This window comes from Pan paniscus, chromosome 1, assembly GCF_029289425.2.
Source record: "Pan paniscus chromosome 1, NHGRI_mPanPan1-v2.0_pri, whole genome shotgun sequence".
NCBI lineage: Eukaryota > Metazoa > Chordata > Mammalia > Primates > Hominidae > Pan > Pan paniscus.
The window spans coordinates 68580097-68604102 of record NC_073249.2 but is presented as its reverse complement, the minus strand read 5'-3'; the positions used below and the strand labels follow the sequence as shown (position 1 = coordinate 68604102).

Genomic DNA, 24006 nt, shown 5'->3' with positions numbered 1-24006 from the left:
TCCGGGGAGGGGAGAGGAGCTGAAGTTTAAGTTGATCACCAATGGCCAGTGGCTTTATCAATCGTGCCTCATAATGAAGCTTCCATAAAACCCAAAGAGACAGTGTTCAGAGAACTTCCGGATAGCCGAACATGTGGAGGTTCTTGGAGGGTGGCGTGCTCAGGGAAGGTATGGAAGCTCCACGCCTCTTCCCTCATACCTCGCCCTATGCCTCTCTTTGTTTATATTCTTTGTAATATCCTTCATAATCTGGTAAACATGTTTCCCTGAGTTCTGTAAGCCACTCTGGCAAATTAATCAAACCTAAAGAAATGTTGTGGAAAGCCCAGCTTGAGGATCTGTGGCTGGTGTCTGGAGGAAGAGGGAGGCAGTCTTGTGGGACTGAGCCCTCAACCTGTGGGATCTGATGCTATCTCCAGGTAGACAGTGTCCGAATTGAATTGGAAGATACCCCTGCAGCTCACGTCTGCTGCTGAATTGATTGCTTGCATGTTGGTGGGGTAAAACCACTGAGTATTTGGTCACAGAAGTCTGTTGTTTTTTGAGACAGAGTCTTGCTCTGTCACCCAGGCTGGAATGCAGTGGTGCAACCTCCGCTTCCTGGATTCAAGCAATTCTCATGCCTCAGTCACCCAAGTTGCTGGGATTACAGGTGTGCACCACCATACCTGGCTCATTTTTGTATTTTTAGTAGAGAAGGGGGTCTTACCATGTTGGCCAGGTTGGTCTCGAACTCCTGGCCTCAAGCTATCTGCTTGGCTTGGCCTCCCAAAGTGCTGGGATTATAAGCTTGAGCCACTGAGCCCGGCCAAAAGTCTTCTGTATTCATGTTGTTGGTGGTGTGAGAGCAGAAGAAACATTGTTCATGTTTGTTCCACTCACCTTGGCTGTTGCCACACACCTTGGAGGATGGCATTGCAATTTTGTGTGCCTCCTTTTAAATGCAGAGCAATGGAAGCTGATAAAATATAAGAAGAGAAAGCCATTGTTTTATGGGGAAGGTCGTTAATACCCTCCCAGGCTTTTAACAGGCCTAAATCTGAGGTGGTACTGGATCAGTTTGTCCCATTTCATGGGGCTGAGGGACAGAGGGGGAAGAATCTTTTTTGGGAGCAGCAGTTTTCCCCTCTGTACTCTGGAAGGAGCATCTTCTTGCAGTTGCTCCAAGTTGCAGACTGGTCTCAGGGTCCTCTCATCTCTAATTGGTGTCCCCCTTGGTTCATCTGTCTGACTGCATGTCCTAGCAAGTCACAGTTCTATCCCAGGCATCAAGGCTGAATTTCAAGGTGTCCTTAAGGTATGTCTTCTGGTCACCCTATTTATAAATGCAGGCCTTAATTCTCCACTCAGCAGCCTCTACGGCACTCATTAGTAGCTGTGTTTCTTTTTTCAAATATAACCTTTATGGTAGAGTCATAATATGGAAAAGATGCCAGCAGACTGAAATTTTGTAAATCAAATAATTTTGATTGCTCTGGGAGCTCACAATTTAAGGAATCCTGTGGTGAATTCTTTTGTAGACCGAGTAATCAGCCCTCTCTTTGTTTTAAAAATTCAAGTTTTAATATATTATCTTGCCTGAGGGAGATGATTCCACGCATATTAAAAATAAAAAAGATGCAAAGAAAAGATCCCATCTTCATGCTCCCCTTCCATATTTAAGTGGCGGTCTGTAATCACAATTATCCAGCTCTCAAGCAATTACACTAAATATTAATGAAAGAACCTAGTCACACAACTGTGCCCAAGGGAAGCTTCTGCCTGAAAGTCAGGGTTAATGGCCTCACAATTGTTTTAATGGATTTTCAATGAAGTGTGAAGATGACAGGCCAACAAGGGTGAGGTTCCATGACAGAGCACAATTAGCATCTTCCCATTAGTACCTGACCTTGTTTCTATTTTTATTTCTTTACAATCCTGGTGAACTGATTCCCTGAGTATTTATTTATTAGTTTATGTTGAACACAACTCATAAGACCTTTGTTAACTCAGAGTAAGAGCACCCATCTCCACTGCTTCTGCGGGAGAGGTATTATAGCTTTGTTTCATGGGGGTGTTGGTAAAGCCCCTCCTGATGATGTTTAGACAGCAAGGCTGATGCCCGCACATTCTAATGACTGACATGCTGCTGCTTTCCACTGGCCCTTTCTAACTCCCTGGCCCTCTTGTGTTCCACCCTTGTGACTCCAACCCCTGAAGAACTCGGCCTGAGACACCCAGCTCCCAGTGCCTGGTCCTCTGTTGTTTCTTTGTCCTCTGGAGTAATTGCTAGTGGTTACAAGCTCAGCCCCTGGAATCACACTGCTTGGGATGGAATCCTTCCTCTACTAGCTGTGTCTTTTGGCAAGTCACTTGATCATTTGGTGCCTCAGTTTCCTCAGCTGTAAGATGAGCCTTTAGTGCCTGTGGGCAAGCCAAGGGCCTTGTGCGGAACTCCTCCAGGGTGCCCTGTCTTCCTCCCGCATTTTGAGTCCACGTTCTTAAACCCCAGGAGTTTCCTTGACTCCCCTCTTAGCACTTCTGGGGACTCAGATTTTGCTCCGAATCTCTGGTTCCCTGACTGAGTCCCCTCTTTCAGAAAGGCTGCAGAAACTCTTTTTCCTTGTTTTAAAATTGGTGTTCTAACCTAGGGATTGGCAGCTATGGCCTGCCAACCACATCTAGCCCACAACTTATTGTTATAAATAAAGTTTTATTGGAACAAGCCAGGCTTATTCATTTATGTATTGTCTATGGCTGCTTTCAGGCTGCCACAGCAGAAGTGCGTAGCTGTGACAGAGACAGTGGCTCACAAGTCTAAAATATTACTATCTGGCTTTTTCCAGAAAATGTTTACCAACCCTTGCCTGTGTCCAACCCTTGAAACGTTTACCAACCCTTGAACTGTGTCCCCACAGAAAGATATGTTGAAGTCCTAACCTCCAGTACCTCAGAACGTGACCTTATTTGGAAATAGGGTCTTCACAAAGATAATCAAGTTAAAATAAGGTCATTAGGGTGGGCCTTAATCAATATGAGTAGTGTCCTTATGAAAAGGGGAAATTTAGACACAGAGACAAACGCACACACGGAAGATGTTGTGAAGACAACACCCTGTGAAGAGGCAACACCCTGTGAAGAGCGAGGCATCTATGCCTGAGGCTACCAGAAGCCTGTAGGGAGGCCTGGAACAGCTCCTTTCTGAGGGCAACGTGGTCTTAGACTTTAGGCCTCTAGAGCTGTGAGACAATAGATTTCTGTTTTTTTAAGTCACCTGGTATGTGGCAGTTTGTTATGGCAGCCCTAGGAAATGAGTGCACTGCCTAACCAATTCTTTTCTTTATTTCTTGTTGTTCTTTTATGTAACACATTTGTATGTTGTGCCAGGTCACTTCAAGGTGGCCCTCATACATGAGGTAATGGTGTCACCACCCAGTGTGTTCATTTTGCCTGCTGCCCAGAAAGAGCTGAAGATCAAGACTGGGGAATTGCAATAGAGAAAGAGTTTAATTCACGTGGAGATGGCTAAACAGGAGACCAGAGCTATATTATAACTCAAATCAGCCTCCCCCAAATTTTGGAGGCTAGAGTTTTTCAAGGTTATTTTGGCAGGCAGGGGGAATGGGTGTTGCTGATTGGTTGGGGATGCAATCCTAGGGCTGCGGAAAACAGTCCTTGTGTGTTGAGTCCACCTCTGGGTCGGGGAGCCACAGGCTGGCTGAGTCTTGAGCCACTTGTCCAGGTGGGTAAGTCTGAAAAAGATCTCAAAAGACCAGTCTTAGGTTCTGTGATAGTGCTGTGATCTGCAGAATTAATTGGGGAGGTTGCAAATTTTCTGACCTCTGGAATAATGGCCAGTAATCGTTTATGTCTACACCTCAGCAGCATCTAGTCTCTTCTCATCCTCTTAACCTGGTGGCCTTTCATTCATAGATTTTCATTAGTAAACCACCTTTCATTTCAAAGGCAGTTTAGTTTTGGGGAAGGGCTATTACCATTTAAACTGTAAACTAAATGTCTCCCAAAGGTAGCTTGGCCCATGCCCAGGAATGATGGAGGAAAGTTTGGAGGTTAAAGACAAAATGGGGGTTGGTTAGATCAGATCTCTTTTGCTGTCATAATTTTCTGTTATAATTTTTGCAAAGGCAGTTTCAGCAGGGCCAGTTGTCAACTCGTTTAACAGGTGACGGAGGCTCAGAGGCTTTGAGGGCCTTGTGCAGGGGCCCCTTGTAGGGCAGCAGTGGGGAGAGAACCAGCAATTCCCGAGGGCCCCTTCTGTGCTTTCCTCACATCACTTCGCAGCCCCCACAGCCAGCTGAGGAATTATAGGAAGAATCAGGCAGTTATGACTAGAAAAAGTGTGCTTTCTCTCCTGCCTCACTTCCCTGTCTCTGCGGGCTACTCAGCCACCTGAAGGACTGTCACTGTTGGAACCAGCCTGCACGGGATGTGGAACGTCTAGGGAAGTTGTTTCTTCCAAGGACAATGCCGGCCTCACCAGTGTGTGGCAATAAGAGACAGGATTGCTCTAGAGACTGAAACCGCCTTTGCAAAAATCATAACTGAGAAAATTATGACAGTGAAAGATACCAGACATAACTGACCCCATCTTGCTTCTAACCTCTAAACTGTCCTTATTCATTCCTGGGTATAGGCTGAACTAGCTTTGAGAAGGACTTTAGTGTATAGTTTATATAATAGCCCTTCCCAAAAGGCTAAACTGTTCTTGTAAAACAAATGAAAGGCCACCAGCTATGAAGTCAAGACGACAGTGGCTAGAATTCTAAATATTACCAGCCATTATTCCAGAGGTCGTAAGATTTGCAACTTCCCCAGTTACTCTTGAAGGTAACATCAACATTGTGAACCCAAGATCTGCCTTTTGAGATGTCTTTTCAGTTTTTTACATTTCTAACAACTGGATGGTCCCACCTGGACCTGCCAACCAGTTCTGGGGCCCCCACCCAGGAACTGACTCAGCAGAAGAGAACAGCTTTGACTCCCTATGATTTCATCCCCTGGCCAACCAATCAGTACTCCTGATTCACTGGCCCCTGACTCACCAAATTATCCTTAAAAACTCTGATCCCTGAGTTTTCCAGAAGACTGATTTGAGTAATAATAAAACTCTGATCTCCCGCACAGCTGGTTCTGCGTGAATTACTCTTTCTCTGTTGCAATTCCCCTGTCTTGATAAATTGGCTCTGTTTAGGCAGGAGGCAAGGTGAACCCCTTGGGCGTTACAGGACCTCTTCTTTGGCCCTGTGGGGTGTGCTGGGGCCTGAGAGGGGACAATGGAAGGGGCCTGGGGGCTGTTCCAGCGTATAAAACCATTGTGAAAGTTGGTGCTTTCCCTGGTTAAGGCTTGGTCTTGGATGCTGTAGGTTCCCCTGACCTCTGGCCCCAGGTGCCCATGCAGTCTAAGGTTCTTGCAGCCATGATCTCTGTTTCTTCCTTGTTCTGCTGTTACAACGATTCTTCCACATCATGGATATTTTGTGAGTTATGACAGGAGTTTGGGGACCACAGGTAGGGACGGTCATCCTGAAAGGGATGATCTCCATTTTATAGAAGAGAAAACTGAGTCTCTGTGGGGGTGAGTCTCACAGCCATCAGGGATGATGGTGGCACTGGGAGTGGCCCTTCTGGCTCTGCAGCTCTTGTGGTCACACTGGGCTGAGGTGGGGCAGTGTCCATGTGCTTGGCCTCTTTTCCCATCGAACATCATTCAGAATGTGATTCCCATGTGTGGGGTGGGGTGGGGGGAGCGAGAGCCCCAGCATAGACTCCGTGAATGCCCTTCTCCATGCACTGACTATGGAAAGTGCTGGATGCACTGAGTGTCACTAGCTAAGGTAGGGGAGGATGGAGAACTAGAGGGAGAAAAGCCAGGGTGTTTTCTGGGGAAGAGAGGAAGCAGGAGGCAAAAGAACAGAAGAAAAAAGTGTGAAACTGACCTTGGGACATTAACCTATCCCGCTCTCATCCCTGCCTTACCTCTGTACCCCTCCCCGCAAAGTTGAAGGAGGTGCCACCATCCTGGCCTCAGAGACACCAGTTCCTGAGACTGCCCAGCCCTGGGTCAGCCTTAGCAAAAAGGTGTAACCAGGGGCTGCAGCTGTCCTGGAACTGTGGGAAAGCCTGGGGTTGGGTGTTGGGGGATCTGAAGCTGGGGTTGAGGAGGAGCTGATAGAAGGACTCTGGGAGGCAAGGTCCCACCTCAGCAGGGTGGGACAGGTGCCTGACACGTCATTGTCAAAGGCGTTGGAACCAGAGTGACTCCATCTTGAATAGGGGCTGGGTGAAATGAGGCTGAGAGCTGCTGGGGCAGTATCCCCAGGAGGTTAGGCATTCTCAGTCACAGGATGAGACAGGAGGTCACAAGATGCAGGTCACAAAGACCCCACTGATAAAACAGGATGTGGTAAAGAAGCTGGCCCAAACTTGCCAGAACCAAGATAGTGACAAAAGTGACCTCTGGTTACCCTCACTGCTGATTATATGCTGATTAGAATGCGTTAGCATGCTGAAGACACTCCCATCGGTGCATGACAGTTTACAAATGCCCAGAAGTTACCATGTATGTCTAAAATGGGGAGGAGCTCTCAGTTCCTAGGGAAATCTCTGCCCCATTTCCCAGAAAACTCATGAATAATCCACCTCTTGTTTAGCATATGATCAAGAAATAAAAATAGCCAGTAGCAGCCCTCGGGGCTGTTCTGCCTATGGAGTAGCCACCCTTTTATTCCTTCACTTTTTTTTTTTTTTGAGACAGTCTCACTCTATTGCCTAGGTTGGAGTGCAGTGGTGTGATCTCGGCTCACTGTGACCTCTGCCTCCTGGGTTTAAGCGATTCTCCTGCCTCAGCCTCCCGAGTAACTGGGACTACAGGTATGAGCCACCATGCCTGGCTAATTTTTGTATTTTTAGTAGAGATGGGTTTTCACCATGTTGGCCAGGCTGGTCTCAAACTCCTGACCTCTGGTGATCCACCTCGGCCTCCCAAAGTGCTGGGATCAGGCGTGAGCTACTGCACCTGGCCTATTCCTTTACTTTTTAAATAAACTTGCTTTCACTTTAGTCTGTGAACTTGCCCCAAATTCTTTCTTGTGTGAGCTCCAAGAGCCCTGTCTTAGGGTCTGGATCAGGACTTCTTTCCGGTAACATCCTGACAGTGGTTGGGGAGCAGGGCTGCCCCATTCCTGCTTGAGGGAGGCTAAATAACAGCCCCCAAATATGTTTATGCCCTAATCCCTGGCACTAGGAATGTTAACATGTATCAAGAGGGACTTTGTCCATGCGGTTAAGGATCTTGAGGTGATTAGCCTGGCTTATCTAAGTGGGGCCCAGGTAATCACAAAGGTTCTCATCAGAGGGACCCAGGAGTCAAGAGTCAGAGAAGGCAGGAAGATCCGGGAAGCACAGACTGAACTGATGCGCTTGCAGAGACTGGAGAGCTGTGTTTTGGAGACGGAGGAGGGGCCAAGGCAGGCCATGGATTGTCTTCCCCACACTTTGGAAGGAACCAGCCCCGCTGATACCTTGATTTTAGCCCCATTAGCCTTATTTTGGACTTCTGATCTCCAGGACTGTAAGAATAATACTGTGTTATTTTAAACCTCTGAGTTTGTGGTGATTTTTTGCGGCAGCTGCAGGAAACAGAAAATGCACTGCCTAGATGGACCCTCTGACTCCCCACCACCCAGGCTGGAGCGGCAGAGGCTGCCAGGAAGAGCCGGAAAACAGGTGAACCCAAGGCCACTCCCTCCCCAGCCTGAGGTAAGCAATTCTGGGAGGTGTGGGGCCGTGTGGGGCCTGCTGAGGCGGTGTGGGGCCTGCTGAGGACAGCAGCCCTTCCAGGTGGGGTTGGGGCCTTCCCTGTGCCGAAGGCAGGAAGGGATCTAAAGCCCAGCCGCCCCTCCCCTGACCCTCAGGACACTAGCCCCAGTGCAGGGGCCCTCCAGCAGCTGCAGAGCTCCTCTAGCACCTGGTGTGGCACAGCAGCTTCCTTTATCTGATGATAGGTCACTGACCAGCTAATACAGGCCAAGCCTGCTGGGAGGCCAGGAATATGGCCATGAGGAGCACAGCACGATGTTCCCTCTGTCATGTGTGCATATTCTAGTGGAGGAAGACTGACAGTAAGTAGGTAAATATATGTACATCAGGTGGTGGCAAGGGCTGTAGAAAAAATGAGCAAGAGAGGGGCAGAGAAAGTGGTAGGATGGAAGGGAGATAGGGTGGGCAGGGAGGGCCAGATAGAATGCAGTTTGAGCCACGTAGATCTCTGAAGGAAGGAAGAACATTCCAGGGATAGGGACCAGGAGGACACAGGTGCCAGGACAGGAGCATACTGGGCATTTTCAAGGACAGGATGGAACCCAATGTGGCTGGCGTGGAGTGAGAGGTGGGGAAGGGATAGGAGCGGGAATGGGGAGGGAAGATGGCCTGGGATCCTGTGGGCATTAGCCGGGCTCACAGGGGAGCTCTTGGAGGGTTCTGAGCAGAGAAGTGAGCTGCTCTGTGCATTCCAAGGGTCCCTCTAGGAGACCTGAGATACCTCCTTTCCCTGTTCTGCAGCTGCGCTGGCTGCAAGGTACAGATTTGGCCCTCAGCTAAATTGCAAGGAAGACAGAGGAAGAGAGAGGAAGATTCCATTCTCCTGTTTCTTGCCCATTTCTCCTCATCAGTGGAACCCTGCCTGTACATGGTCTTCTTTATTTGCACACAGCTCCCTGCCCTCCCCAATACCTTACCAATGATTTACACTTTAGTAAAATCAAGGCTATGCATTCCATGACCCCTTCTCCAAAGTGATGAATTATGTCTCCAGAAAAGATATGTTGAAGTCCTAACCCCCAATTACTGCAGAATATGACCTTATTTGGAAATACGGTCATTGTAGATGAATTAGTTAAGATGAAATCACGCTGGAGTAGGATGGGCCCTTAATCCCATATGAATGATGTCCTTTTAAGAAGATAATGTGGGCTGGGTGTGGTGGCTCATGCCTGTAATCCCAGCACTTTGGGAGGCGGGTGGATCACCTGAGGTCAGGAGTTCGAGACCAGCCTGGCCAACATGATGAATCCCCATCTCTACTGAAAATACAAAAATTATCTGAGCGTGGTGATGGGCACCTGTAATCCCAGCTACTCAGGAGGCTGAGGCAACAGAATCACTTGAACCCAGGAGGCAGAGGTTGCAGTGAGCTGAGATGGTGCCACGGCACTCCAGTCTGGGTGACAGAGTGAAACTCTGTCTCAAAAAAAAAAAAAAAAAAAGAAGCTGATGTGAGATACAAGGGAGGAAGGCCATGTGAAGATGGAGGTGGAGGTGGGATTAGGCAGCTGCATGCCAAGAACAAGGCCAAGGATTGCTGGAAACCACTGTGAGCTGGAAGAGGCAGGGAAGGACTCTTCCCCAGAGCCTCCCGAGGAAGCGTGGCCCTGCTGACTCCTGGATTTCAGGCTTCTGGCCTCCAGAATAATGAGAAAATGAATTTCTGTTGCTTTAAGGCACCTGGTTTGTGGTACTTTGTTATGGCAGCCTTGGAAACGAGTCCCAGGGATGTTTCTTAGGGTCTGATTTCTAATCATAAAATTTGAGATTTTATCCCATTCAAAGAAATATCCGAAGTCTTATTAGCCTACTAGTCAGCCTTTACCTGAGGACAAAAGTGCTTTGTTTTGGGGGAATCCTGGGGCTGTATGGGAATTCCGAAGGGCACATTTGGCTCAATGGCCTGGATGTCTTACCTTTGGGAAGCAGGGAGCTGGGAGGAGCCTAGCTGGACCCCTGCCCCTCTGCTGGATGGGTTTGGCTCAGGGTGTGGGTATTGGGTAGGTGTGGATACAAAGTCTTGGTCCTTGCTGTGGCAGAGAAGGTTGATAAAGGGGCCTGGGGAAAATTATATTAGATGCTGAACTTTGCCTTTTATTCATTTGCCTGAAGATTAAGCTGTCCACAGGTTAATCTGCAGGTCCGTTCACAGGCAGGGACACAAAATGATCAAGACAGAGTCCCTTTCAAACAAACACCACACATGTATGTTCACTGTGGCATCATTCACAATAGCAGAAGGTGCAGACAACTCAAATGTCCCTCAGTGGATGAATGGAGAAACAAAACATGGCACACCCACACAATGGAATGCTCTTCAGCCATAGATGGAATGAAGTACTGCCCCACGCTACAGCATGGACCAACCTCAAAGACATGATGCTGCGTGAAAGAAGTCAGCCAGAAAAGGCCATATACTGTATGATTCCTTTCATGTAATATACCCAGAATAGGCGAAGCCACAGAGACAGAAGGCAGAGTGGTGATTGTCAGGGCTTGGAGGAGGGAGAAATGGGGAGTGGCTGCTTAATGGGTATGGGTTTCCTTTAGGGTGGTGAAAATGTTCTGGAACTAGGTAGTGGTGATGGTTGTCTAACACTGGGAATGTGCTAAATGTCACTGAATTGTGCAATTGAAAGTGGTAAATTTTTGTAATTTTACTACAATTTTAAAAAAACAACAGAGTGAGAGAAGACAATCAACAGAGAAATAGATATTTAACATATGCGCTATGAAGACCAAGAAGATGGGCTAAGGAGGCAGAGAGTGATGACGAGGGTGCTATTTTATGGGGTGGTCAAGGCTGGCCTTTCTGAGGAGGATGTGTGGGGAGAGCCAGGCACATGGCTGGGAGGAGACCCTTCCAGGATGTGGAGGAGGAGCAGCAAAGGCCTGGGGCAGAAGCGAGAAGGAGTGCTGGGGAACCAGCAAGAGGCTACCGGGACTGCAGCTGCAGTGGGAGGGGGTGGTGAAGGGATGGGGTGGGGGGGCGGCGGGCAGAAGAGGCCAAGCGCCTGCAACCACTGTCAGGGGTGGGAGCAGAGTAGTGGAGGGAGGGGCGAGCGTGGAAGCAGGAATTCAGCCAGGAGGCGGTTGCAGACAGGGATCTGTTTCTGAAGATCCATCAAGACCGGAGACTAAACACTTGCTTCTTGCTTTGGCTGTGCTGCTATTAATTAGAGCTCTGCAAACGGCCTCTCTTCTGTCCTCAATTCCAGTGCTACAGGGTCATGATTAAGCAGATCTGTCACTAAGTGAGGATTTTGTGCTTTTTGAATGCAGTGCCTAGGTATGTTCATTTATTTTTCTTTCAAGTTTGTATTGAACGACGTATTATATCTCACATGGTAGGTCTCCTGTGCCCCACTGCCTGGGGCTCCCTGTCCCTCTCCACTTGCTTTCTTTTTTCGCATTGCACTTACTTATCACTACCCAACACATTGGACATGCATTTGGCATGCTTGGTTTTATGTGTCAAACTTGGCTAAGCTATAAGACCCAGTTTTTTTTTTTTTATTTTTTCATTTTTATTTTTGAGATGGAGTCTCACTTTGTGGCCCAGGCTAGTGTGCAGTGGCGCGATATCGGCTCACTGCAAGCTCTGCCTCCTGGGTTCATGCCATTCTCCTGCCTCAGCCTCCTGAGTAGCTGGGACTACAGGCGCCCGCCACCATGCTTGGCTAATTTTTTTATTTTTTATTTTTTAGTAGAGACGGGGTTTCACCGTGTTAGCCAGGATGGTCTCAATCTCCTGACCTTGTGATCTGCCCGCCTTTGCCTCCCAAAGTGCTGGAATTACAGGTGTGAGCCACCGCGCCCAGGCAAGACCCAGTTATTGAAGCAAACGCTAACCTAGTGTTGCTGTGAAGGTATTTTATAGATATGGTAAACAAGATCAGTTGTCTTTAAGTAAATGAGATTACCCTTGATAGCTTGGTGGGCCTCATCTAATCAGTGGAGAGGTTTGAAGAGGAAAACTGACGTTTCCCTATGGAAGAAGAAATTCTGCCCCAAGACTGCAGCATCAGTTCCTGCATGAGTTTCCAGCCTGCTAGCCTGCTCCACAGATCTCAGACTTGCCAGCCTCCACAACTGTATGAGCCAATTCCTGAAATAAATTCCTTTATACATATATGTAATATGTACACATACACACATCTATGTCATCTAGATTTAGAGCTAATCTAGCTCCTCCTGGCTCTGTTTGTCTGGAGAACCCCGACTGATACTGATGTGTTTATTTGCTTATCATCCTCCCTACCCCAGACGCAGGCTCTCTAAGGGGAAGATCTTTTGTCTGTTTCCTTCATGCTGTGTCTGAAGTGACCAGGACAGCAGCCGGCAATAGGACGTGCTCAGTCGATATTGTACAATGGATCTTCATAATTCTTGCTTATTTGCGTGGTTGTTATCTGTCTGAAATTCAAGAAAGAAGGACATGAGAAAAGAAAAGGATGAAAGCACACTGGTCTTATCTGAGGCTGGGGATTTCCCTGTTGGGCCCAGCGTTGTGGATTCTGCAGTTGAGTTGTGTCTGTTTGCAGCTGAAAGAAAGCTGTGGCAGTGAGGAGAGGTTGCAAATTTAGAATCAAGTTCAAGTTCTCCTAGCAACATGCACACCCCCGCTGCTGGCTGGTGTAATCCAAGCACCAAACACGTGCAGCTGGGGTAGTGCGTGTTGCTAGGAGAACAATGACTCTCTTGCTTCCAGAGCTGGTAGGTGACTGCGGTATTACCAGGGGCGCACAAAGTGGGTGTTGCCCTTTGTTTCCCAAGTAATTGTTTTAAAGCAAGGTGAGGAGGAGCCTGGGGAGGGGTAGAATGAGAGAAAGCATGAACCCTGATTTGTGTTTGTTTGTTTAGGAACTAGAGGTTAGTGAAAAGCCTCTTGTTTCAGAATGTGTCCCAAATGGGTTTACAATTAGTGACAGAGTCTGTAGGAGCTTATGAAACAACCAATTCCCCACACTGTTTGGCTCTCAGCATCCACAGACCATCTGGATCAGCTGAGCATGAAGTGTGGGGGCGTGCATTGGGGGTGGGGTCCAGAAACAAAAAAGATCAAGCTGGCATCGGTTGGGGCGGGAGAGGGATTTGGGTTTTCAGATTTTCTTTCGCTTAATTACATTCGCAAGCTGTCCTGATCCTCATTCCCCTTCCCCATTGTTTCTGCCCTGTCAGCGGGGTTGACTGGCTGAAAACAGACCACCCGGGCAGCCAGAAGAACTGTGCCTGTCCCGGCAGCCCTGACTCCGGACAGGTGGTGTGGGGTGGTGTGAGGTGGTTGGGGGATGGGAGAACAGGGAAGCAGGGCCAAGGACAGTAATATCCCTGGCCACTCTTCATATATGTAGTCACCAATGCTCAAAGTCCTCCATGCCCCCACTTCCATCCTGCAAAGGAGGAAGCTGAGCTGCCAAGGAGTGGCAGAGCTGAGAGCAGCACCAGCTCCGTCTCTCCCGAACACCACCTTCTTTCTCCCATGTCTGCCTGCAGGATTTGATGATGAGACATCGTCTGCTACAGGATTTGCAGGGAAACATGGAGTATCACTTTGGGCCTATTTTCTAAGAGAATGGTCTGAAGAGAATAGATTCAAGTTTTCTCCCAGAAAAGCCTCTGCTTCAGGAGCAGGTAGCAGAAAAAATACAATATGTTCATCAAACAGGTTTGATTCCCCTCCTGGACACATGGAAAGGCTATCTTTTTTTTTTTTTTTTTTTAAGACGGAGGCTCGCTCAGCCACTCAGGCTGGAGTACAGTGGCATGATCTCTGCTCACTGCACCCACTGTCTCCTGGGTTCAAGCGATTCTCCCGTCTCAGCCTCCCAGGTAGCTGGGATTATAGGCACCCGCCATCATGCCTGGCTAATTTTTGTATTTTAGTAGAGACAGGGTTTCACCATGTTGGCCAGGCTTGTCTTAAACTCCTGAACTCTGCCCGCCTTGGCCTCCCAAAGTGCTAGGATTACAGGCGTGAGCCACTGCACCTGGCTGGAAAGGCTATCTTTCTGAGCTTCCACTACTGTAAGGTGGAGTCATAGTGTTAGAGTAGGTAGCTAAGCAGACATGAGCAGGACAGGAGAGGACTCCCCACCCCCCCGCCCACAGGAATGTCAGGCAACCATCAGGTGATGGTCAGGCAGTTGTTAACTGTCAGTCTAAAATAATAATAGGGCATAGCTGGCACCAAGGAAAGGAAGACTCCTAATAGAAAACACCTGAAGCTGGTGAGCAGCCGCTTCCTGGTAAGATCTCAGGAGCTGGGCGAGTGGGCTCTAGCCTGGGCACTAAGAGGCAAAATGACAGAGTTTAACCTGTATATGACCTTCTTCTAGGAACACTCGACTGGTAAGTGGAGAAATGCCTCAAATGAGCATGTGCACAACTTCAGTAAACATGCTGTGCATGTGGCCCCTCCCAAGTGCCCGCAGGCCACCACGCAAGTGGACAGCCCTGGACAGCCTGCCCCTAGGGAAGAATCAAGGGAGGAGAAACAGAAGCCCTGGAACTGTGCTAGTATATAAAACCCCAAGTCAAGGGCCGAATGGCACACTTGGATCTCTCAAGTCACCTGCTTGGCCCCCTTCCAAGTGTACTTTACTTCCATTTGTTCCTGCTCTAAAACTTTTTAATAAACTTTCACTCCTGCTCTAAAACTTGCCTCGGTCTCTCCCTCTGCCTTAAAACTACTTCTGCCCCCTCAGCCGAATTCTTTCCTCTGAGAGGGCAAGAATCAAGTTGCTGCACACCCCTGCAGATTCACTGCTGCTAACAATGGGGCTGGTTTTCTGGCCTGTGGAAGGTGGGCTAAAGGGATGAGCAGCCCTGCCTGGCTCGGTCCTAAAACCTGCCATACCATCCTCCCCCTGTTTTCTTCCCGTCTGCTTGTTGGATGCAGGGTACCCAGGGTGGTACTCCAAGGCCCTGAAAGACAGTGGAGCTACTTGGGAGGAGCCCAGGTCCCGAATGCCTTAGTGGAGCAGAATGTCTGCTACACTCAACTTGTATTGGACTCTGAAGGCAAAACTCACCTTTGTTGTGTTGGGCCACTAAGTTTTGGGGGACATCTGAAACAGGCTGTGCTGATTAATACGGAGTGGCCAGGAGGGCATGGGAAATGATCAGTTTTGTGGTCTGGGGGAGAGGCAGTGGGATTTGGTGGAAGTGTTTCCATGAGGGGGCAGAGAAGAGCCTCCTGGAGATAGAAAGGTGAAGTGGAAAGTGCTATCCTAAATTGAGAAAAGGGAGCCAGTGTGTGTGCACCCTCTTATATTTGTAAATTAGAGTTAACACTTCTGGTGGGGCCCTCTGTAAACTGTAAATACGGATAATAATGAAGGTTTGTATTGCATACTCACTTTTCTAAGTGCTTCAGATGGATGATCTCATTTAACCCTCATACCATCCCAGTGAGGTAGGAACTATTAATATCAGCCTCATTTTAGAGGTGAGAAAACAGAGATGAAGCACTTTCCCCACCATCACCAGAAAGTAAGTGGCACAGCCAGGATGGAGTTGAGGTATCCAGGCTCTTGAACCTGCCTCTTAACCATGATGTCTCTCTCTCTATGGACGGCACACTAAAACCTTTCTAATGAGGATGAAGAATTCTGCTGTTATACCTGGTGGTCTGAAATAAAGCAGAAATTTGGCTGGCTCAAGTGTTCCAGGTTGCTCAAGAAGCCATGCAATTCAATCCTCTCTGAAACGGTGCTGTATATTCCTGGAAGCATCCTAGAGGGAATAGGGAGTGCTGGGCTGATGGGGGAGAATGAGGGTCGAGAATGGGGGAGGCCAGCCTGCATTATTTGTAGGCTCAGAGGGAAGGGTCCTGAGTGGAGGACTAAAGGAGCCACTATGGCTAGACCAGTGCTCTTCTGACCCTGGTGCCACCCAGGAGTATGTCTCACTGCTGGGGCTGGCCAGCCCTGGCACATCTGGAGAAAGGACTGTTGGTGGGAAGAGACCTCAGCCACCCTCTCCAGAATGTGTCCTAAGAAGGAGGATGGGTCCGAAGGTGGGAAACGTATCCTATACATCTTTTTTTTTGAGATGGAGTTTCGCTCTTCTTGCCCAGGATGGAGTGCAATGGCATGATCTTGGCTCACTGCAACCTCCGCTTCCTGGGTTCAAGCGATTCTCCTGCCTCGGCCTCTCAAGTAGCTGGGATTGCAGGTGTGCACCAGCACACCCAGCTAGTTTTTGTATTTTTAGTAGAGATGAGATTTCACCATGTTGGCCAGGCTGGTCTCAAACTCCTGACCTCAGGTGATCCATCCACCTTGGCCTCCCAAAGTGCCGGGATTACAGGTGTAACCCACCACACCCGGCCTCCTATACATCTTTGTATCTTATACAAGAGAGGTGTTGAATCCACAAAGCAAATCCTTAGCAAGGGCCTACTATGTTCCAGGAGATGTACTAGATGCTCTGATAGTGAACCATGGCACGGCCCCTTCCTCATGGAGCTTTCAGTCTAGAATCTTCATCGGAGGAGGAGCTGAAGGTCATAGGCACTATAGGGCTGGGATGGCAAAAGGGCTCAGAAGTTCAGAAACCTCCAAAGCTAAGTCATACAGTTTGACTGGGATGGGGTTGTTTACTTGCAAGTGTTTTCTGACAACTGGAAGCTGTTCCTAATGGCAATTTGTCCACAAGAACTTATACAGTGCATTTTAGAGTTGCGGGAGAGTGAAGGAGCCCTCACCTGGGCTGGCTTCCACCAGGGAGCCAGAAGGGGAGCTCTTGAATGGGAATTTGGATAACTCTTTTTTAGGACCAGCAGAAATGATGCCCAGAATAGGGTCTTTCCATTTTCAATGTCGCTTTGCATGAACAGCTACTTGAGAGGCTGAGACAGGAGAATCACTTGAACCCGGGAGGCGGAGGTTGCAGTGAGCCAAGATCATTTGGGATTAATTAAGTCTACCTTTAATTTTCTCAGTGCCACAGGCACTCAGATGGAGCTGAAACCTTGCGTTGAATTAGGAAGAGAAGAAAAATCATTGGTGGGTCTAGAGCCTGCAGACATGATTTGCTGCTGGGACACTGCATGCAGGCAGCTGCGCTTTTCCCCAGTCTCTCTTGCTTTCTTGGACAGCAGCTTTTGGTAGTGTAAGTGTTGGATGCCCAGCTGATGTTTGGCCTTAGGGTGCAGGCAGACTTGGTGTCCTCATTCCTTCAACAGATGTGCTCTAAGTGGGAACAGCCTCCCTGTGCCAGGGATGTGTCTGTCCCCTTTTCATGCAAAAGCAGTGCTGGGAGTGCAGAGGCAATGCGGATGGGAGCTTGCTCATTTTCTTCATATTTCCTTTAAGCTCCGAGACCCCCACGCACTCTCCACATCAGGTTTAATGCAACTCACATGAACTTACAGATGAGCAGGGCAGAATTCCAAAAATATCCCTCTGCGGTCACCTCTCCTGAGCTCCAGCCCTCTGTTCCTAGTTGCTTTCTGGATGTCCTGCAACACGTCCCAATCATTATGTCCTCCTTTTACTCCACCACCATTTATTTAGAGTCTTCTCTATGCCAGGCCTTGCTAGTGGTGAAGAATAAAGAGTCAAAGAAGAGCTAGCCCTGCATCAGTTCAAATGGCCACCTCCTTCCTCCACCGGACCAAGCATTCCTTGCTCCACAGCGAGTTCTCAGCACCTGGGAGTTAGAACATAGTAGGTGCTCAATAAATATTGTTGCATACATGTTGGATAAACTAAACACCTGTCTTCAAAAGGCTTTGGGAAGATTGAGGAAACAGAAGTGAACCAGTAACTGCAGTTCACCCAGCACAAATGTTAGGATGGAGGTGAGTAAGAAGCTGTACTGGGGAAGAAGAAGGGCATTTGACTAAGTCTGACTGTGGGACTCAGGGTCTGCTTCCAGGAGGAGGCAATGCTGGAGCTGAGAATTGAAGAATAAGTGAGAGACAGCCTGGTGAGGAAGGGGAGGGGAGTTGGGGGAAGGATATTCCAGCTCTTGACAACAGCAGCCCAGGGACACCACTGCAGGTGTATTCTGGGAGCAGTAGTAGTAGGTGAGGTGGAGAGGTCCAGGGCAGGTGGCCAGGCTCATCTTTCTGCAAACCAGCCCCACCTTCCCCATCTTCCCTGGTTCTCTGGTGGGCACCCTCATTGTCCTGGAGCCGTTAGAGCAATCCTTCACAGTCCAGCTTGTCTCTTCCTTGGGATGAAGCCCTCCAGGTTCCACGCTCGCTCCAGCTGGGGCCTCTGGTCTAGCACCACCACTCCACCTTCACGTTCTGCTTGCCTGGGTTGCTGTCTCTGTCTCCTAACTGGTCCTCCCACCCCTTGTTTGGCTCCAATTCATCCTGCATACTTCTGCCAGAGTCATCCTTTTAGCGCTCAGATCCTTCCCCTGCTCAATAGCTTTCAGCGGCTCCCAGGTATCTACTAAATTAGGTGAAAACTTCTTTTTTTTTTTTAAGAGATGGGGTCTCATTGTCACCCAGCCTGAAGTGCAGTGTCACAATCACAGCTCACTGTAACCTTGAACTCCTGGGTTTGTTACATAGATATACATGTGTCATGGTGGTTTGCTGCACCCATCAACCCATCATCTACATTAGGTATTTCTCCTAATCTATCTCTCCCCTTGCCCCTCACCCCCCGACAGGCCCTGGTGTGTAACGTTCCCCTCCCTGTGTCCATGTGTTCTCATTGTTCAACTCCCACGTATAAGTGAGAACATGCGGTGTTTGGTTTCCTGTTCCTCTGTTAGTTTGCTGAGAATGATGGTTTCCAGCTTCATCCATGTCCCTGCAAAGGACATGAACTCATTCTTTTTTATGGCTGCATAGTATTTCATGGTATATATATGCCACATTTTCTTTACTCAGTCTATCATTGATGGGCATTTGGGTTGGTTCCAAGTCTTTGCTATTGTGAATAGTGCTGCAATAAACATACGTGTGCATGTGTCTTTATATAGTAGAATGATTTATAATCCTTTGGGAATATACCTAGTAATGGGATTGCTGGTTCAAATGGTATTTCTGACTCTAGATCTTGAGGAATTGCCACACTGTCTTCCACAATCGTTGAACTAATTTACACTCCCACCAACAGTATAAAAGTGTTCCTATTTCTCCACATCCTCTCCAGCATCTGTTTTTTCCTGACTTTTTAATGATTGCCATTCTAACTGGTGTGAGATGGTGTCTCATTGTGGTTTTGATTTGCATTTCTCTAATGACCAGTGATGATGAGCTTTTTTCATGTTTGTTGGCTGCATAAATGTCTTCTTTTGAGAAGTGTCTGTTCATATCCTTTGCCCACTTTTTGATGGGGTTGTTTGTTTTTTCCTTGAATTTTGTTTAAGTTCCTTGTAGATTCTGGATATTAGCCCTTTGTCAGATGGATAGATTGCAAAAGTTTTCTCCCATTCTGTAGGTTGCCTGTTCACTCTGCTGATAGTTTCTTTTGCTGTGCAGAAGCTCTTTAGTTTAATTAGATCCCATTTGTCAATTTTGCCTCCAAATTTCTATGGAATCCTATGTGTCTTTCAAGGCCAGTGTTAAACTCTGCTGTCTCTGTGAAGCCTTTCCCAACTCCCTGATGAAACCATATTCTAGCTCTTCCCTCCTTCCTCAGCACTGTGCTAGCCTCTCTCTTGAGCTGGAGGGTGATGGCTCCTTATCAAAGCTATTGGCAGTACTGAGGTGCTAAGCCATGTGTAAGGGCTAGGGCATCCAGGCAGACCTAGACTCTAGCAACCACTGCCTGCAAAGTCCCAAAGGGAGCCCTAGAGGAAGAACAAACAGAGGAGGAAGCAGAATCACCTTTGCTGGTAGCTGGGCTTGGACCATAAACCCCATGCAGTGAACTGGGGTTAGCTGGGCTGAGTATGGGGGCCTTCTTCTCCCCAAATCTCTGCTCTTCTTGTTCTCTGGCCAGCCACATGGAAGGACAAGGACAGTGCCTCAGCCTGGGCCAGTGAAGTGCATCTGCCGGGTGAACAGAGAACCTCTGCAGCTACATCCTCAGCTTATCTTTTATGCATAGTGACTACACCCACTTGCAAATATGTCAATGTCCTGAAATCTGACCAACCAGATGAGTGCTCTTCTTCCTTGGGTCAGAATGAAAGGCGAGGTGAGGGAGTCTTGACATCTTCTCATCCTGCCTTTGAAATCCCCCAATACCCAGCACAGTGCTGAAGCCAGAGTAAGAGCAACAGGGAATTGTTGAATTAATTTGAAACCAATACTGCTACCATGAGACTGGGTCTGCCTCTCACCTCAGAATCCAGGACGTGGAACTTCTAAACAGGGTGAGAATTGACATCAGAGTGCTGTCCACTTGGCTGCTAGGCATCTCATCCCTCTGCCTGCCTCTGTGCAAGTGCACTTAGACAGTGGAGCTCAGTAAAATCCAGCAACCCACGGGGCTTGGAGAACTCAGAGGAGATGTCTGTCAAAGCTCACTCCCAGAGATTCTGGCACTCTGGAGGACCACAGAGGAAACAGATATTGCGTGGCACCATGTGATGCAAGGGGGAAGAAAAGCCTGAGAAACAGAACAAACTGGGGAAAAAACACTGTGAAGCAGAAATACACAGGCTGTGATGGTGTATGTGACCCTCTCTACTTAGGAAGGAAGACAGTAAGAAAGGGGGAAGGGAGGAGGAGGAGGCTGCTAGGATCTGCATAGGACCCTGCATGTCAAAAAGGACTTTTGGGGCTGGGTGAGGTGGCTCACGCCTGTAATCCCAGCACTTTGGAAGGGTGAGGTGGGCGGATCACGAGGTCAAGAGATCGAGACCATCCTGGCCAACATGGCGAAACCCCGTTTCTACAAAAAATAAAAAATTTGCCTGGCGTGGTGGCATGCACCTGTAGTCCCAGCTACTTGAGAGACTGAGGCAGGAGAATGGCGTGAACCCGGGAGGTGGAGGTTGCAGTGAGCTGAGATCGTGCCACTGCACTCCAGCCTGGCTACAGAGTGAGACTCCATCTCAAAATAAATAAATAAATAAGTAAATAAAATAAAATAAAATAAAAAGGACTTTGAGGAGATGTGTTAATCAAAGGAGCTGAAATCCCTCATTCGGGTCTGCCCTGCCAGGTGCTGGGCCCCTGCTCAGCTTGCCCCAATCCTGTCTCCTGAAGCAGGTGGTCTCGCTTTCTCCGCAGCTGCTACCCATGGTACCCAGTCAGTGAGGGAATGCTGTTTGGCTCGCTGCTCTGTTTCGGGGGTAGAGGTTGGGTCAGGGGTGCCTCTCTCCTCACTCTGGGGTCAATTCTCATCCTGCCTTGAGATTCCAGGTCTGAACTCTGAAATGGGGGACAGCTTCATTCTTATGATACTGGGCCAATAGTCAGGGGCCTGGGTTCCACTGCTGTGGCTATCAGAATGGGGTCTGCAGGTGGATTTGTTCTTGTACAAGGAATAGCCCCATACAAGTGGGCAGGTGGAGGTGTTCATGCGCACTCTGAATAGATGCTGGTGGCTGTTGGGATGTCCTAGGTCACTCTGAGGTTCTGTGATTGTGCTTTTGAAGTAGATCAAGTAGGATCCTAGTTAACTTTTGGCTTTTCCTTTGTCCTCCAAATGTCTTTGGGGATTGTAATGTCTGTTCTACTGGTTTCCTGAAGAGTGAGCTGCCTTCTAAATTTTATATAGTAAAATCCTTAAGATCATTTAAATTTCCCATATGGAACTTCGTATTTTTGGATCTCAACTGCATGCTCCTTTCTTTCCCCTCCAAACAAAAGTCTCCTGTTTGAGGAGTTTTTAATGTCAGGACTTGAGGGGCTTACTCTTTAAGTAAGTGTATTTGTAATTTCTTGTATTCACCTGGTTACTAAAGCTATCACAGATCAGAAACTTGGAATACCATGGTTTTTGGTCTTCAAAATGCTTTCGTCAGCATTATTTCGTGCAAGCCTCACCTCCCCCACCTCCGGAAAGGAGGTTGGGTAGATTTTTATTTTTATCATCATTTTTCCACAGATGGGAACATCGAGGCACAGATGGGCTGGGGCACACGTAGAGTCAGGGCATGGCTGGGATTAGAACCTGGAGTCTCCGCCAAATGCTATTCCCCAGAGACCTCAGCCAGGGAGCGAGGCGCTTCTCCAACGTCAGGGTGTAGAGTCCCGTCTTTGTCTTCTCATCAGCCCAGAGCTGTGGCGCTGTGGGTGTAATGCGCTTGGCACAGGGAAGCCAGGGATTCCAGGAGCAGGAACCTCAGACTCATGCCAGAGATTGTCCTACAGGAGGGGTCACCTGGGGCCGGGGATATCTAACCCACAGGGAGAAAAGGGCCCCTGCAGGCTCTGCGCACCGGCGCCCGTGCAGCCCTGCCCACGGATCACTGTTCCTGGACTGAATGAATTGCTCTATGACCTACAGACTAGCAGTCCCTTCGGTGATACGCCCTTCCTTCCACCTTCTCTCCCTTTTGTCACCTCGGGTACCCTCTGGGCCTCCAGGCTCTTTCAGGCCGCCTTCCGCCGCCGATTCCGCAGATGGCCACTGGGTGGCGCCCGCGGCGTGCGGGCCGGGCCTTGGCGCTGACTGGGGCGGTGCGTCCAGCCTGCAGCTTCCCGGACCCCCAGCCCGCAGCGGGGCTGCTGGGGCCCCTTCCGCGAGCCTGGGGGCCTGGCGGAGCTGGACGAGGCTCAGGGTCATTTACAGAGAGACAGAGGTGGGTGGGTGGGGACGCTGGAGGTGGGACGGGGTGTGGGGAAGGGGAGGACGCTCGGAGCTCTGACAAGGCGGTGGTTCTTTTCCCCAGGGAAACCCTCTCGGGGTGGAACGGGCTGAACCGTTACCTTGGAAGAGCAGAGGAGAAAACGGTCTCTGCCCACAGAGTGATCTGGGGAGTGGAGGGTGGGGGGCGGGGGTGTCTTCCTTATCTGTTTAGCACATATAGCGCTTACTGCGTGCCAGGTACTTTACAAATGTTAACTCATTTAATTCTCAGGACAACCCCACAGACCCCGTTTTACAGCGGAGGACGCAGAGGCACAGGTTACCTAGTAAGTAGCAGAACCTGGACTCTACCCCAGGTAGCCCAGCTCTCCTGCTGCCTCCCCTCCCTCCTCATAGGGTGGGTAGGAGATGCGGGAGGGAGGCAGGTGTACACCCTCAGCGTTTATGGCCTCCTGCTTCATTCACTACCTCATTCATTCACTCAACAAATCTTGGTGTGGGGCTTCCTGCTGCCCAGGTGTGGTGCTTGCACTACCGTGGTTAGTGAAGCCAGCCACAGTCCTTGTCCTTGTGGACCTGGTGGGGGAGACAGAGATTACTCAACTAATCACACTAACCACGTTCTCCAGATGAGCGTTCTAGAGAAATGAACGCGCTCTCCCTCGCAGCCGCCTCTTCCTCTTGGTCCACTCTGTCCCTCCCATCCCAGGCCCACTGGCTTACCTGGCCCAGATGTGTCTGCTGAGATTCTAGCTCAGAGCTGAAGGGTGGACGGTGACTTGACTTTGTTGCACAGCCCTTGGGGACTCCCAAGGCGGACCACATCCATTGTCTTTTTTGGTCTTGTCCAGGGCAAGCTGCTGTGAGTCTCTTGGGGAGGCAGACTTTTTAGAAGGAGTGGGCGGTTCAAATCAGAGAATGTTCCAGGGGAGACTGGAGGGAGTCTTTAGTTTCAAACTGGAATCTGAATCCAGGCTGTCACCTGCTTTGTAGTGTTTGCTGATTTCTGTGACCCATCTGTTGGTAGGTTTCAAGCCACCAGTGAGATACCACAGAGCAAACAGCTGGGAAGAGAGGCCCAGAAGTGACTCTCACCAGGCTGTGTGGTGCTCCCGCACTCCGCCGGCGGTGTCTCTCCCTAGTTGTATGACCTGAGGCAAGTGATTTCACCAATGTAACCTCACTTTCTTCACCTGTAAAATGGGCCAACACCACCTCTCCCAGGCTGTTCGTGTGAGGATTAAATGACTTAGTGTTGTCTCCCACTTAATTACAATTAATTACATTTAATCCTTAGAATGGCCTTACGCATTCTAATTATTTGGTTTTATGTCAGTTTTTTCCAATGAACTGCGAACTCCTTGAAGGCAGGGACTATGTCACATTTATCTTTGTATCCCCAGTGTCTAGTACAGAGCTTGGCACATAGTAGGTACTCAATAAATGTGTCCCTTTCAAACCCAAAGCTATAGTCCTGTGCGAGTGAAACATGTGGTCCACCCCTCAG

At 48.9% G+C, this 24006-nt stretch overlaps 1 long non-coding RNA gene across 1 annotated transcript; it reads left to right on the top strand.

The window, feature by feature from the left end:
• Positions 1 to 22356: 22356 nt before the first annotated feature.
• LOC117976481 (uncharacterized) lies at positions 22357 to 23773 on the top strand. Its single transcript, XR_004667162.3, has 3 exons — positions 22357 to 22491; positions 22771 to 22825; positions 23527 to 23773. It is a non-coding gene; the product is annotated as an uncharacterized LOC117976481 (long non-coding RNA).
• The last annotated feature ends 233 nt before the right edge of the window (positions 23774 to 24006 follow it).